Here is a 17,232-nt window from a genome sequence, read left to right on the forward strand (position 1 = left end):
AGGGCCTCTTTGAAAACTAGGAAAGGAATTAGGGTCTTTTACCAAGAGTCTCTGACCCAGGTCTGCACTCCAAAGATCTATCAGAGGGACAGCAGACAAAGGTCCTCAGGGGGAAACCTCAGGTCTTATATTCCTGGCCACTACTGTCAAGGGTTCTGTCCATGTGGAAGAGAAAAGGCATCACCTAAACCAAAGGTAGCGCTGGACCCTGAAAGCAGGGCAGCATCAAAGCTGCTCAAGAGAGGGTGGAAATTTTTCACAGAGGAATGTCTGTAGTTGTGGAGGGATGGGGAATTCCTAGGCAGAGGCCAGAACACAACTCATTTGCACACATTAGCCTTTCAGATTGGAATGTCACTCATGCCAGACCCTGGTAGCACAGAATAGTTACTGGGGCAGGACTCCATGTCCCAGCACGGAAGGGCCCCTTGGCTCCTTCCAACCCCACAGACTCTTCCCTTAAATCTGTCATCACATTCAAGGATTATGGACGTGGGACTCCACATACTAGCCTGACCCAAGCAAGGAAAGGAGAGGAATGCCAGCTGAGCCAATTATCCCAGGGGGACAGCAAGTGAGCTGCCAGCCAGCCTTCCCTGTGTAGTTGGGCCTGGGAACCCTGTGGGATGTACACAGCCCAGGCGAGAGAGCTGGCCCTTCCTGAGGCCCCGAGACACCTCAGTCCCCCGTTCTTCCTCCACCAGTAGGGGACCTAGTCCATCAGGAGTGCAAGGCTGCAGCCCCGCCCAGACCCACCTGAGACCTCGCAGGAGGAACTCAGCCATGCTCTCACCTCAGGTGGGTACAGGCTGTCCTGGACCAGCCCTGACTGGGCTTAGGTCAATTGGGTTATAAAGGAGACATGGTCGGGCTGGACATAAACCCTGACTTCTTCCCAGAACCAGGAGTTGTGGGTTTATGGAGTGTAATCCCGAGGGAGGATTAGGCTGCCAGCACCTTCTGAGTCACCATTTAGTGGCTCTGGAGAGGGTGTGGGAGCCTCTCCCCACCTGGGCAGCCCACCTGAGCAAGAGGTGCTTGGAGTGAGGAGGAAGAGCCCTCTTTCAAGATCTGCAGTGCAGGGCATCATTCAGAAATGCCTTTTCTAGCTCCTTGGACTGAGGAGAGAGAGAGTGACCAGATTTGAAGTCTTGCTGCCAGGAACACCAGCGGTGAGTTTATATTTCAGGAATAATATTTTCGAAGATCAATCTCATGCTTCCGCTATTTCAGCTTGTGAAAACAAGGGTGTTTTCCTTGGGCATGGGTGTGGAGTATGTTCCCCTCCCTGAGTTGAAGCGACCTTTTGGCAGCTTTAGATGCAAGCTGACAAATCACTCCTACCCTAGCCGTACTGCCCTAGTGTCAGAGTGTCTGAGCACGTGTTGCATGAATTCCTGATTCCCAGCTGGATTGAGATGTGTTGCACTCTAGCTCGACAGGATCTCCCTGATAAGGATGTCTCTCAGGGTCCCTCTTCAGCCTCTGTCCTCCCTCGTGGGCACAGCCATGGTGCCCTGACTGTGCAAGGGATAAGGGACTGCAGGGAAGGAATGTCCCTCCTCAAGCTGAACACCCACTAGTGCTTGACTCCCACAGCACTGGCTGCTGTGGGTTCCTGTAGTAGGCCACGTGGATGGCCCTTTGTGCTTGTCTGCACATGAATGCACTTTTTGTTCTGTCTCTGAGTTTCCCTATTTAGAGACTGGTATTATACACGGAGAAAAACAACAACAGCCTCTAGCTGGCACCCCCTTACTGTACCCTCACCTGCGTTTCATTTGATAGCCCTGGGAACCATGAAGGCAGGCTGGCCTGGCATTCACATTGTATTTCTAATCCCATTTTAAAGCCAGGAAGCTGAAGGTTTTGCTGACTGGCCTAGAGCCACAGGGTCACAGAGCCAGGGCTCTGTACCCATCCAGCCCTGATGCCCACCCTCTTGCCCCTTATGTCTTGGGCATTCTCACTAAGATTCAGGCATTCTGTCCATGCCAAAGGTCTGCTGGAATCTATACCATGTCTCCTATGTGGGAGAACAATAGTTTTTAGCTACCTACTGTAGGAAACAAAAAGTCAAGAATCTAGGCTCAGTGAAGGCAAATATGGGTAAATGGCGCCCTGAGTGAGAATCCTATGACGTGTTCTACAGGCACAGAAGGCTGCTTGTAATGAGTTGAGGCAAACCACCCTCCAGGTGCATGGCAAATACGGAGCGTGTCCAGCACAACGCACTCCTCCTGGTAAACAAAGGATGGCAAGCTATTAGACAAGTTGATGGCAAGGACCATAAGTGGGTTTATTTATCCCAACATCTCTGATGGCAATGTTCTGTTTGCCATTGGTTGGTCATGGTCTGTATTGGTTTGAACGAGAGTGGCTCCCATAGTCTCAAATGGTTGAATGCTTAGTCACCAGGGAGTGGTAACATTTGAAAGAACTAGAAGGATTACGTGGTGTGTCTTTGTAGGAGGAAGTGTATCACTGGGGTGTGCTTCCAGGTTTGAAAAGTGCAAGCCAAGCAGAACATAGTCTCTCTTTCCGCCTATAGATCAGTGAGTAGCACTCAGTTACAGCTCCAGTGCCATGCATGCCACCATCCCCCATGCCAGATGACCATGGGTTAAACCTCTGAAGCTGTAAGTAAGCCCCCAATTAAGTGCTTTGGCTTCTAATAGTTGCCTTGTTTGTGGGGTCTTGTCCCATAATTAGAACAGTGACAAAGAAAAACAGTTGGTACTAGGGAGTTGGATATTATGATAGACCTGACTGTGCTTTTGTTTGGAAAACTATGCAAGACTTTGGGTTGGACTAGAAAAGTGGTTGAATGCATTAAGCCAGGGTTTAACTGAAGGGTGGAAACAGTAGTGCTGAGAGTGATACACATTGTAATGGCCAAGCTCCAGAGGTTTCAGAGGGAAAGAGTATTAGTAAGTGGCCCAGAAACCATTCTTGTGATATCCTGGCAAAGAATGGGGCGGCTTTTGCCTTTCATAAAAATCATCCTGAGAGTAAATTGAAGAGTTTTGGATTAAAGGAATTGCAAGAGAAGATTTTAAAAGAACCTAGTATTGACTGTGTCATGTGGTTACTAGTGATCAGCCTTATAAAGATCTAGAATGAAGAGAAGCAAGCTGGGCAAAGAGAAATACAAAATGTAGTTGTGAGAGAAAAGGGACACCAGGAAAGGTCATTTTGGAGCCAAGTCCTGTGCTCAAGGAAATAAAAAGTTTAAAGAAAACCCTGATGCTAAATAGGATTAAAAAAAAAAATGGTTACCTCAGGGCAAGACCCCGCCCAGATAAGCTTCCAACTTGTGAAAAGGACTTAAAGGAAAGATTAAGTGGTGAAGGAAACCATCAACAACAGAAGCTGGTGCAAATGTAATTGAACAAGAGGCAAAGTTCCAGCCCCATCAAGCAACAGAACTTGGCAGCTTCAGCCACATGATTCTGGCTTTGTCAAAAATACAAGAAAGGGTTCGTGGACTCTTCCTCCATGGCTAAGGAAAGCTGCTGAGGCTGGGTGTGTGACATGTCTCCGCTGGGAGGCCCCACCATTGCATGAAGCTGTGAAAGTGAAACCTGGATTGTGTTGGAGATCCTAAGATGTTGGAGATGCCAGAGTCATGGGATATCTGCCTAGGAAAGCTACAGGCGAGGCGTAAAGCCAGCCCAAGGGCTTCACAAAGCTGAAAGGAGTTGGAGAGCCAAAGAGCGCTTAGACATGAAACATGGAGATGCAGAATTTGGAGTTTGCCCTGTTTGTATTTGGTTTAATTTGGTCCAGTATTTCCTCACTATGCTCCCTTTTCTCCCTTTTAGGATGGTATTGCATAGTCTGTGCTGTTGTGTGTTAGAAGTATATGATAATTTTTTTATTTTGATTTTACAGGTGATTACAGTTAAAAGATTGCCTTGAGTCTCAGAAGAGATTTTGGACTTTTGAACAATGTTGATACTGTGATAGACTATGGAGACTTTTTAGATTGGACTAGATGCCTTTTTGCCTTGTGATACGGCTACAAACCTATGGGGTCCAGGAGTGAAATGTGGTGGTTTGAATAAGAACGGCTCCCATAAGCTCATATATTTGAAAGCTCAAGTCTCCAGGGAGTGGCAATATTTGAAAGGATTGGAAGGATTAGGAGGTGTAGCCTTGTTGGAGGAAGTGTGTCACTACAGGTAGGCTTTGAGGTTTCAAAAGTTCGTGCCAAGCAGCCCAGAGTCTCTCTCTCTCTCTCTCTCTCTCTCTCTCTCTCTCTCTCTCTCTCTCTCTCTCTCTCTCTGCCTGTGGATTAGTGTGTGGTGCTCAGCTACTGCTCCAGCACCCGTCTGCACACTGCATGACGATAATGGATTAAACCTCAGAAACTCGAAGACCCTAGTTAAATACTTTCTCTTCTAATAGTTTCCTTGGTCATAGTATCTCTTCACAGAAATAAAACAATGACAAAGACACAGACCGTGGTCATAATCCCCAGCCTCGGCACAGAGCCTCAGCTCAGAGCCTCAGCTCAGAGCTACCTAGTACCCTACCCTACCATCAGCGGTTCATGCTCCTCAAACCAGTAGTCAGCATGTCAGAGGCGCTGCATGGGGTGCCCAGGAGTCCTGATGGTCCCTAAACAGCGTATAGACATACAAAGAAAGAAGAGTCATCGTTCCACTACACACCCCTTTGTAATATTCCTACCTGGGTGCAGGCCTCACCTGCCAAGTGTGCACGGGACAGCTATACACAGGCCACGGCCTCCTCTGACTGACCTTATTCCAGCTTTGTCTGGCCAAGTTACTAAATATTTGCTGAAGAGCAGAGTTGCTTCTGTTATTGCCATAAGTTCTCCAAGCTACAATCCATGTTTCAAGCTATGGTGCTGATTGGCTGGTGAATACAGGGCACCAGAAGATTTTCTTCTAGGTTTCTTATCCAGTGTTCCTAAATCTAGGCTCATGAAGCCCGTTATGTGGCCGCAGTCAACTGGCTCAGATGTCAGAGCATCCAACACCAGCCCTGTCGTGCAGCACCTTTTCCAGCAGCTTTGCCCAGTAGCCTGAGCACAGAAGGTGGAACAGGGTAGGGCAGGGCAGAGCCAATCATCAGCTACATCTGCAAGGAAGCTGCCCTCCACGGGACTGGTTGTCTGACAATGAGCACGGTAGAGCACATGTGTGCTTGTGTATGTATGATCTAGGAAGTAGATGGAAGTTTTGCTTCACCCTGTGCAGCTGAAGGACCCCAGGTAGGAGCTGGCTCTGTATTACCAGTGCTCATGAGCCTGTTTCTCTTTTATTTGTTGTTCCCTGAATATAACTCCCCAGTGTCCCTTCCTTTAGCAGGTCACATAGAGAGCAGTGGCCTCAGAGGGTGCTACCAGGGGCTCTGCCTGCCTTCCTGAGGAAGGACGTTACAACTCCCTAAACCCTGGAACAAGGACTACTAGTGTAACACAAAGTTATCTCGCTGGTAGAATGGTCATAATAGAAGAGCCAAGCTGAAGAGTCCCATCAGCTTCTTGCCCTGAGATTAATTCTTCTGTCCCCTTGGAAGGGAGGGACAGCGCCTGCCCTAAGAGGGTCTTTGTCTCTGCTGGCAGCCAGGTCTTTGCATAGTCTATACATCAACCACAGCACCCTTTCATCTCGCATACTCTCAAGACAGGCTGGGAGGGGCCTAGTTTATGGCAGACTATACTCCCGCCATAACTTGGCAGCAGGAAGGGAGCTACTGAATAACTGGGCTGAGAACATGGGCTTCTGTCGGCAGAAAGACCCTGACTGGGGCCCCTGTGGCGGCTGCTTATATAAATAAGCATCTCACCATAGCCTGAGAGCGAGGTGGACAATGGTATGAGATAACGCCAGTAATACAGTCGCCAGAGGAGTTTCCAATAGAGACGGGGCCAAAGAATCCCAAAGCATGGAGGGGGGGGAGCAGCTAGTGTGGTGGGGGCAGACAGAAGAGGGACAAGGTAACTCCACACCTTCCCCTGGTGTGTTGTCAGAAATCACTGGCTGCCTTCCCTCATGACCTTGGCATCTCACAATGAGAGAAGGCTCTTATCAGCTCTCCTTCTCATTAAATCCTTATCGAACAATAGCTCTGGCATTGATGAGATACTGAAGGGTGTGGAATTATATATTAACCTGTGCTAATTAATGTTTATGACACAGGGTGCTGTGTGCCACTAGCCACAAACACAACAGCTTCCATTCAGTGGTGGCCGGGACCTCTCTACCCTCCTGGGCCATAAGACTGGTCAGCCTAGAGAGCTGTCTTTGGCCTCCTGGGATGACTGAGGTTCCCCACCAGAGCCCTCCCTCAGCTACCATGAAGTTGTCCTTGGATGCCTTCCATGCTTTACTCTTGGGCAATGCTAAGCAATGGAGATGGCTACTACTTTGAACCCAGTCCCTCTCTTTACACTAAACCTGCAAAGAAAAGCTTCAACCCATCCTCACTTATATTATATATATGTTTTATATATATATTCCTTTTCAAAGTTTCTCATTTATATCAATATATATATATAATTAGATTCCTTATGTAAGCTCCTCACTTATATCACTTACCATGACTTCAGCTACAAATGGTCCCCTCCTCTTTCCAGCCAAGTGTTCAGCCTCCACCTTCCAGTTCTCTTTGACAAGCTCTCCCAAAGCAGTTTGTCCAGGGTTACATATGGTTTCCATACTGCCATCTCCCACCACTGGAGCCCATGGTCCAGCTTACAAGTTTCCCACCCGCTCCCCTCAGCATAGTGAATTCCAAATTTCCAGTCAGGCCAGCCTCAAGGTGATACTGCAGAGACAGACTATGACACAGGTTGATATTACACAGAACACCAGTTGGGTTGTCCCTTCCTGTGTGTCACTGAGCCCTCATCAGGTGCCATGGCTCTTCTCTCTTAGGATTTCTTTTCTCTTCCAGTGAAGCTTCTTGCAGTATCCCTAGGAAGGGATTCTATGGGTTTCTCCCCAGCCTTCTCAAAGAAGGAGAGCACACTGTGAACAGCACAGGTCCTACTGGCCGTTGCCAGGCCATACCACAGCAAACCTGGATGTATGCTCGCTTTACTGGAAGGCTCTCCCACTGACTAGACACAGGCCAGTCAGCGTCTCCAGGATGAGGTAAGACCTACCAGTGATGACCCCTGAGGTTGTCGTAATTTGTCCCTAGAGTCAATTAGATGTGGGTACTTATGACTGGGCTAGAACCAGACTCTCCTATCCTAGCTTCCTGGTGTTCTTCCAGACCACAAAACATGCCAGGTTGAAAGCATCAGACCTCTGTCTGTAGACCTTACATACACCCGTTAAGGCAGAGCTGTGCCTAGATAGCTTCTTCTCGACAAAGCCCCTGTTTCCACACTGCAGAGCAACCCACGTTTCTTCTCTGATACAGACGGAACTCAGTGGGTGGGACTGTGTTCCAGGCTTCCTACCACTTCATAGGGAATCCAGAAGACCTAAGACTATGGACAACCCTGCCCTTGCCTCCCTACGTGACTCTATTACTGTTACTTGTCCCTGCTGAGGATGTGGGACCACGCTAGAGACCAGTGGTAGACTTTATCTCCTGAATAGCTACACTCTGTGGGAAACAGGGAACTAAGGAGAAGCTGAGTCCAGAGCCACGTTCATTCTGGATAACACAGCCATCGCTGTCCTGTAGCCCTGGGGTCCTTTCATCCTTATGTCCTGACTTCTTCACAAACATCCCTTTTGGGTGGGGCTTGGAGGTCCAGGGCTCTAGCAGGGTCAAGACCGGACACAGCAGGCATTATTCTCTGAGCTGACTGTGGTATGCATCACTGTGGGCTGTAGGTAAGGCAATGAGATTAATATGAGTGTCCCAGGGCCACCTTGGTTCCACCCAGTCCTGCTGAGATTGGGAGATGACCCAGATTCTCAAATGGTGATCTGGGATCTGTTGTCCACCCTGAAGAAGATCTGTTTTCCAATCACGAGCCTGAGCTGTCTTTAAGTCTGGGCAGTCCTCGGCTCTAAAGTTAGGGGCAGGTTCCCCCAGTTGGCCTCCTTGGACCCCCAGATGGGAGCAGTTCTACAAAGGGCAGTCCAGCAATGTGACTGCAGCAAGGATATTCCATGGACTTGAGTTCAACAGGAGTCGAAGAAAGTGCCAGAAGAGCTGAGCTCAGAGTACCAAGTGAGCCTTCCAGCAAGGAGACAGGGGCCCAGAGCTGTGGGAGTGTCTGGGGTGTAGGGTCTTGTTGGTGTGTGTGTGTGTGTGTGTGTGTGTGTGTGTGAGAGAGAGAGAGAGAGAGAGAGAGAGAGAGAGAGAGAGAGAGAGAGAGAGAGACAGGAAGAGAGTGTGGGGAGTAGAATGGGGGCCATCCACAGTGTGGGTTGATCCTGTGACCAAGAAGAGAACAAGTAGGCAATACAGCACAGTGCCTCTGTGAGGGACACCAAGCTTAGGCGACCTGGTTGGGAAGCTGAGCCTGGCAGTGGACGTAGAGACTCTCTGAGAGAGGCTGGAAGAGCCAGGCCGTCACAGGAAGGCATTAAGACACATGGCCAGGATGATGCCAGGATACTGGAGACATGAAAGCTGTTCTCCTTCAGGTCCTTGGTCACAAAGCTCCAGGGATAGTGGCTCTGACTGGTTCTCAACACAATGGACGTTCTTGGAGTTGAGAGCTATCTGAGAAGCCAGTGTGTCCTGGCCTCGAGGGAACTTTGGACAACTGCTTTATGATCCTCATGGCTAGTTGCTCCTTCTCTGGCCCTGAAGGAGGCTGAACTATTCTTTCAAAGGTGGGCCAGGTCATCTTCCTGTTGTGACCCTTCGAGAAATGGGAAGTCCACCCTGAGCTGTCCTTTCTGAGGTAATCAGAGCAGGAAGGCTATTTCCCTCACCCTCTCATTCCTAAGCCTTTCTTGGTGGGTAGAAGCTCAGGATAGAGCCGGAGTAAAGGAGACAGAAGCTTTCGAATGGAATTGTGATAATTACTCCTGATAGCCCCTTCCAGGCCTCAAAGGAGAGCCGTGGCTCCTGGTCTAACCTTTGTAGGCCTCTCAAGGTCTTCTGAGTCCTAATCAGTTAAGGAGAAAATGTTTCCCTTCCAGGAACTGGGCAACTCTCAAAAGCCACGTCCCGTCTCCCCTGGATTCCCAGTCAGCAGGACTTACTATCAGGAATGCCGGGAGACTGGAAATTATTCCACCGCCTCACCTTTAGCCACTCTCCTCACTGCGAGAAGGTGACGGGCCAGGAAGTCAACAGGTCTACCAAATGCAGGCTAGTGCTACACGGAGGCCAAGAGAGGGTGGGAGCCACTCACTTCCACCTCCTCACCTCACGCAGGTTTATATGCTTTTAAACTGCACAGGTGGAGACAGAGGGTGGTGCGCCCTGCAATTGGGGTGAAGTCACAAGTTCGGCTTTGGGCCCTTGGATCCAGGAAGGACAGCAAACGGGGACACGTGCGTAGAAGTCCTTTTGGGCAACGGTGGTGTTGTGGGAAGCCCTTGGTGAGCCACCAAGCAGTAAACAACCAACCATCCAGAGACATTTGCTTCTTGCTGTGGGATCAAGACTGTGGTGACTGATTCCCTCCCAAGGTTCTGTCCAGTCAGGCCATAAGGAAGTCGCAGCTGTCAGTCATACAAGCTAGAGAGGGCCCAATAGACACGGAATGAGCCTGCCTGCAAGCCAAAGTAGAGGAGCCTGTGTCGAGAGCCAGCTGGTGCTGTCACTGTGTCTTCCTCTGCCTATAGACTCTGAGACAGATTATTGCAGTATTTCCTCAAAGTCTCAAGCCCCCAAACAAACCACAGATTAATAAACAGGTCTTATCCTTTTTTCCTATTGTTTGTTTGGCTTTTGGAGACGTGATCTGGCTATGTAACCTAGGCTGGCCTCAAACTCAGTCTTCAGCTTCAGCTGCCCACATTCTGGAGTTCCAGATACACCTAGATTTCTAGGATTTATTTTTTTTCTTTCCCATATATGTCTCTATCTCTTTCTCTCTTTTACTGGTGTATTTCATGTGGGTATATATATATGTGTGTGTGTGTGTGTGTGTGTGTGTGTGTGTGTGTGTGTGTGTGTGTGTGTGTGCGCGCGCGCATATGTATGTGGAAGCCAGAGGTCATCCTCAGGTGTTATTCCTCAGAAGCTGACCATCTTTTTTATTTAATAAAGGACCTCTCCACTTGGGGTCTGGGTTTCACCAGGTAAACTAAGTTAACTATGTGGAGAGCCCCAGGGAACTGCCTGTCTCTATCTCCCTAGTGCTAGGATTATAAGCCCACACCACCACACTTAGCATTTTACCTGGGTGCTGAGAATACAACTCGGGTCCTCCTGCTTTCAGAGCAAGAACTTTATCAGATGAGCTATACCTCCCACAATCCCACGCTGTCTCTAAAAGTGTGGTCTTTTGGGGGAATCCCTGTCAGAGTTAGTCCCTAGTGATTAGGATCCAGATTAGCTCACCGACCAGCCCTGGTTAGTGAAGGACCCTAAATCAACATGGAGCTCTGACAGTGCAAAGCTCCTGGCTGGCTGCCCAGGTCTCCTTTTCATGTATGATGCCATCTGTGGGCACCCAGGGTCGCCTTGCGGTAAAAGGTTCTGCTTTCTGGCAGAGGGTTAGCAAGTGTTCTGGATTGCGACATGTATTCTTATATCTCAAAAATCTGTCCCAATAATCTCTTCAGACCAGCAAATCTTCTACTACTAGTCCTAAGTGTTTCTGCCCCTTTCCTTGATCATCCATGCCCTAGGTCATCACCCCCAAAAAGCAGTTTTATAATTTATAGTTTGAAAGTAGCTCAATAGTTTTATAACCAGTGGTCGTCACTGGCTGGCTGCCCAAATGGTCAGAGGGGGCCTGTGCTCTGTGGGTGACTTCAAGCTAGTGTGTGCCTTGGACTACCTACCAGCAAAACCAAGATAACCAGACTACTTCATTCCACGACTGAGGTAGAGGTCTAGCTTTCCATTAAAGCAATTTAAGGAGTCTCCTTCCCTCTTGGGACAAGGCCAAGGGACTACAGCTGTGGCCCAGTCTTCAGGCTTGAGGTACCTTACCCTCCCAAACCCCGTCCATGTGCAGTCATCTATGGAGCTTTACAGCCTATATCTGTAGCTTGAACTGGTTTGTAATCCTCTTGTCATCTAGTAGGCCTAGGGCCATAAGCCTATGCTCATGTCCAGGCCTCTGTAGTTCCTGGAAAGATTGGACAGCTTTGGGAAGATATCAGGAAGGAGAAGATAGAGAAAAGTCACTTTGTTGGCCCCTGCCAAGGCCGGAGCAGCTGCCAGGGGCTTATCAGGAGGAAAGTCCACTCAAGGCCACACCTGTCCTGGTATGACCCCAACATTGACATTAAAGAAACTCTATGATTTTGCTGGCGGGGGGTGGGGGTCTTAGTCTGAAGTAGGGGTGTATCAGTGGGTCACACAGTGACAACACAGTAGTAGTGTTTCAACGGGACCCCTACACCAGTAGCTCCAGTCCCAGGAAGCCAGCCCTCAAGGTCTTCCTGTTCTCCTTTCCCTGTCCTATGTCCTTTTCCCCACTGGAGGCCAAGGCTCAGAGCCCCATGCACTCAACAGCCTTGCTCTGGGTTGGGACGCTGTATGCTCTTGCCTGAATGAGTTTAGGACAGGGTGAGCATGTCGGGAGACAGCCACTCCTACTAATAAAGCTCACAGAATTACAAGGCTTGGACTTTGTGACAGCTGATTATTTCTGCCACTCAGACAGCCGCACAAACTTCCTGCTCTGGAACAAGGCAGGAAAGTTCCCTTCACTGCATCACCCAGCCCCTCAGGTCCAGGCCTCTAGATGCTTAGAGTGCAGCTCCTGTCTATAGCTGGCTCCATCTACGAACAGATAATGACCTCAGAGTTCAGCTAGAAATCCTCATCCCAAGACAGCTCAAAAGGTAGAAGAGACATTGCTGTGGGGCCTCCAAAGAGCCACGGGACCGAGGCAGCTGCCATGAACCAGGAGTGCTGGATATTTTACAGACAAAACATTAGAATCACTAACATGAGGCTCTTTTGCATGTGAGGTAACTAAGGCGGGCTTTCTTAGCACCTTAGAGCTCATTCATGCCCCCAGGCTTAGTACACAACACTGTTAGACATCAGTCAGATAGCACAGCCCAGAGTTATTGGCTACCAGGTAGTAAGGCTGAGTGAGGTTCAACAGCGGACAGACCTCTGATGGTGGAGGAGACTGGAAATACAAAGATGGAGCACTCAGTCTGGAAAAGCTCCTGGTCAGTGTCTCTAGAGTCTAGGAACATGTGAACTTGATGCAGCACCTTCCCAGGCAGGACAGGTTCCCACATGTCACAAAGGGTGGGTGCCCAGACTCAGGGGTGTTCTCTAGAGGGAATGGGTTGGTAAGCATAGGAGAGCGAAAGACCATCCTGGCAATCTGATGACTATACACACATCCATCACCATATGGTATACCTCAAGAGAAGGAATGGAGTATGGTCCCTGCCTACTCCGTTCCAAATGATCAGGTGACAGCCACGCCACCTTAAAGAGACTAATCCAATGTCCACAGATCTACCGGGCCACTTCCTTGACATGATAGTCATCTATTTCTGGAGTTTTAGCTCTTTCCTGACCTACTTTCACACCACCACAGTACCTTCTTATGTAACTAAAGTTCTGCTAGTCAGCATGGGTCCTTATGGGAACCCAGAAAATAAAAAGTTTTAAATAAGCAATGCTATAACAGAATTTTAAGGATATAGAAAACTATGCAGTGTCAGGAGAAGACACTCAGATTGTCATTATATAGAAAAGTAATATCATATACGGATGTGTATGATATGTATACATATAGTCTGGCCTTTATTGTACACTGGAAGCTGAGAATTTAAGATACATTGTACTTGTTTTTATTAACTTTTATATAAAGCTTTTCTATTTAAAGCTTCCTTTTTTTTTCTTTTTACATTAAACACATGTGGCATAGGAGCAAAGGAAAAAGTTTTTTTTTTAAGTAAGTCATTTTGAAAGGTGATTTTTAAAACTTTTTTAGCTGAGGCCCCTTCCAAGTAAGAAGGAGTAACTGGGACAAGGGTTACACTACCAGTGGCCTGAACCAAATAAAGACTCAGAAATAAGGCTTGAAGCGAAAGCTCCCAAGGCTGTGGACACCAAGCATTCTGTAGCGTGAGCTCTGAGATATGGGGAGCAAATCATTACCATGGAGCGCATAGAATTATAGCACATGTAGGAAAAGCGTGGGACAGAAACAGCACAAAGGCCAGGAAGGAAGAGTGGAAAGCAAGGTTGTAGGACCCCTAGTTCAGTGGTGTCACCTGAAGGTAAACCACGATGAATCACACACACGTGTATCAGGGATTCTAAGAAGATAAAATAAAATAAAATAAAATAAAGCCAAACCCCAAAGTAAATAAAATGGAATCATAGAAAAAAATAAAGCAAAATAAAAGAGAACAAAGAGTGGATGGAGTCAATAAAAAACAAAAACGGCATGTTTAAACTCACCCTTTCATAATCACAGTAAATATAAATAGTTTAAACAGTACAGTTTTAATATGCCAGATTTATTTATGTATAATAATATAAATGCATATGTAAAAAAGAAATATAAAAATTCTTTTAAAATACCAAGAAATTCTAAACAAAACAAAACAAACAAACAAATAAAATGCCAGACTGAAGGTGGGGACACCTAAGGCCTAGTTATCCGGCCCTTACAAAACAAAACAAATAAACAAAGCCTTTAAACATAAAGACAAAAGTTAAGCTAAAATTAAAGTCTTGTAGGAAAAGCACATTCATTGTGTTGGTCCTAATCAAAGAAAGTGAGAATGGCTAAAGTAAGGAAAGTTGGAAAGAATTCAAGTGAGCATTGTAAGGATGACAGGTTAAGGTACGCTTGTACAATGGACTACAACAGGACTGTGGAGAGCGCCGAGGCTGTGCCCCAGATCAAAGCTGGATCTCAGCACAGCTCTTCTAAGCAAAGGCAGAAAGACAAAAGCTAAAAGTAACAGTGTAGAATCACTTGAAGTGTTCTAGAAGATGGAAACTAGCCACCAGTGTGACAGGGCGAGCCGTTTTGGCTGCGCCGGGATGCGTCATGAACAGGGAGGACCTACAAGGGACGCGGGGACCTATGGGTAAGGGAGACATCTCTCATCTTGTTTATGGAGGCGTTTTCTCTGGTGGAGACACATGTCAGAACATCGAATTGGTGCTTTATAGGGTTGATTGTATGTCAATTGCCCCTCAGTAAAGCAGTTAAATAAAAACTGGATGAGCAAGGAACTTTATATTAGTTCATAGATTTAAAAAAAAAAAAAAAAAAAGATACGACCTCCACAGCCCGTGAAATGTCATCTGGGGAGGTAGGTAGGTGGAAGCTGCCCTCTGAGTAACCTTCCCCTTGGGATCTCAGTTCGTTCTTCACAAGGCTAACCTGAAGAGGCTGGCCAGACACACTGAAAGACCTAGGAGTCAGGCAACAGGGACATCTAGCCTTGCTCTCTGCTCTTCCCACAAACTCTCCTCCCATTTTGAGTTTTGCATGCAAATCAGCAGGTGCTGTTCCCACCTCCTGGGCCATGTCCCAGATTGTCAGCTCTTGCTTCACTCATATTGTAGATCTTTTTTTTTTTTTTTACAACAGGGGAAATAAACGAGCATTACCTTTCACCAAATCACAAGGCATCTTAGTTATTTAGAGTGTACTCCCCTATCTACCTCCCAGAGGAATTTCAAGCAGGTTATAAAATTATCCTCAACTTAGAACAAGATAACTATAAATAGAAAAGAAACTCAGCAGCCAGCCTCTTCTGGGGTTACAGAGGTTACAGAGGGAGGTGACAGAAGACAAACGCTGGAGTGGGCTCTGAGATGACGCGTGGCCACTTCACTGGGTGACCTTGCACTTCTCTGAGGCTCTGCTTGTGTGTGCGCGTGTGTGCTCACACACAGCCTGGGACAATGCTGCCTCCACACATTGCTATCTCCTGCATAATCAGCACAGCAATTCCAGTTAGCACGGGGCAGGTACGGCAGCTGGGTAATCCACCTTCAGGGACCATACTTTAACTCACAGCAGCTAGGGAAGTTAGTGGCTAACCCCTAAAAAGTGGCACCTTTAGGGAATTGCCTCTTCCCTTAAGGAGGGTACACTGGTAGTGCCCCTGGGAGAACTTGCATCCCCTGGTTACCCAGGAAACGCAGGTAAGATCTACTCAGATGCCCAGCCATGCTGAAAGAATCCCTGAGTTCAAGGTCCTGACCCTAAGGTGTGAATCCCTAACACTCCCACCAGACCTCTGCCCTCCCCCAAGGATAGGGGCTCTTTGCCCACACAGAAACATGTGATCAGTGGCCACACCCCCTGTATTACCAGTCCAGTATAATGTGTGAAAAAGGCCAAGTTCAACTGAACATGGCTCCCAGGTGTATCCATGTAGGACCATTGGGGGGGTAGGGAGCATAAAATTTGGCTTGTAGCTGCAGTTGCTCCCATCTCAAACAAATGCTATGGCCAATATGGTGGCATGTTCCTGTAATCCCAGAACCTAGGAGCCAGAGGAAGGAGGATTGCCACAAGTCTGAGGTTAGCCTGGACTACACAGTGAATCTGAGGCTAACCAGGGCTACAAAGCAAGACTGTATCTCAAAGGACCCAAAGTCCAGGGGCTGAGGAGAAGGCTCATTCAGGAAACTGCTTGCCTTGGCAGACATGAGTACTTCAGCTCAAACCCTCAGGGCCCACATAAGAGCTGTTTGCACTGGCATAAGATGTAATCCCACTACTCAGGCATTCAGATAGAGTTAGGCTTGGAGCTATTGGCCAGCTGGTCTAGCCAATCAGTGATCTCCAGGTTCAGTAAGAAAAATAGTAATCAAAAACTAAGATAGAGAGGCAGAGAGTGAGAGAGAGAGAGAGAGAGAGAGAGAGAGAGAGAGAGAGAGAGAGAGAAGGAGAAAACCAATATAACCATATTACTCTGGTTTCCATACGTGCTCATACACACACACACACACACACACACACACACACACACACACACACACACACACGACCAAAAATCAAGAACAAAACCTCAAAATAACAAAACCCCTCATGCTGTGAAGGTGAAAAAAGTTTCAGGATCTGTAGTGAGAAATAGCCATAGGCCCAAGGGAGCCAGCCACCAGCTAGACTGGGCTGGCCCTGGGCTTTCTCTCTGAAGGGTTCCTCGGCCACCAGAAAATGAGACCCGTCAGGCCCAACTGGTAGGACTGAGCACAAGAACTTCATGCCAGAGTGAACATAGTTTCTGGCCCTGCCACATTCTGCCATGGGACTGCGTAGGGGCAGATCTGAGTGTGCTAACCTGCCCCCTGGGCTGAAGCTTAGACCACAGGGGTCTTAGACGGGGCTAGTGCTTGTTAGTCCTGAAGGGACAGGAGCCAAGAGGAGCCACAGCTTGTGGCTGTGCTGGACTAAGCCATGAGCCATTCTGCTTTTCCAATATCTCTGGCACCAACCTAGAAACTTGACAGTGCTAGAAAAGTCTCCAATATCAGAGTAATGTTGAAAAGTGACACAAGCCTCAGATAGTGACAGAAGAGGATGGAATAGCCCCCACCTCAGTGTGGCACCTGGAAGCACATTCTCTGAGCCCCGATGGAAAAGCCAGACAGAATCTTGGGTGCAGGAGATGGCACAGCCCAGAAGGCTACCCCGGTGTCTGCACACACCCATGTGGGTTTATGTGGGGTCAGGGACCACAGAGAAAGACCTGCTGAGAAGGCCTGGTTCCTCATCGGTCTGTTGTTTCCTCTGCCCACAGCAGTGGGGAGGTGGGGCTGAGAAGGCAGCAGACTCTCATCCCTAACCTTTCCCACCCTTCCCAAGGGTGATTTTTTTTTCCAGCTGTGCTTTCTGACTTTTAATCATTATCTCTGATGAAAATTAAATAGAGGGGGAATAAACGAAAGGAACACATATGATCCCAAGACAAACCGCTTAGAGAGCAGAGTCCCCTTGAGCTCAAGCTAGTGGCCCTGAAGAGGTGACTGCCTGCCCCCTGCTGGCTGTCGTATAGTAAAGGTCCTTGGAAGGAGAGTCCTTGCCCACATGAACACAGGTAGTTCAAGATGTGAGGGACAGCCTTGCCGAGAATATTACAGGCTCTCAAGTGTATATTCAGGCAAATCTCTATCCTAAATCCAGCGCTTCCAGATGTCACCATGCACGAG

General features: G+C 48.0%; 1 long non-coding RNA gene across 1 annotated transcript; it reads left to right on the top strand.

The window, feature by feature from the left end:
* The first annotated feature begins 482 nt into the window (after nt 1-482).
* On the top strand, nt 483-9,827 carry LOC311598147. Its single transcript, XR_014779491.1, has 4 exons — nt 483-798; nt 1,110-1,172; nt 6,931-7,130; nt 9,093-9,827. It is a non-coding gene; the product is annotated as an uncharacterized lncRNA (long non-coding RNA).
* The last annotated feature ends 7,405 nt before the right edge of the window (nt 9,828-17,232 follow it).

The sequence above is a fragment of the Acomys minous genome, assembly GCF_964271855.1.
Source record: "Acomys minous genome assembly, chromosome: 5".
NCBI classification, from domain to species: domain Eukaryota; kingdom Metazoa; phylum Chordata; class Mammalia; order Rodentia; family Muridae; genus Acomys; species Acomys minous.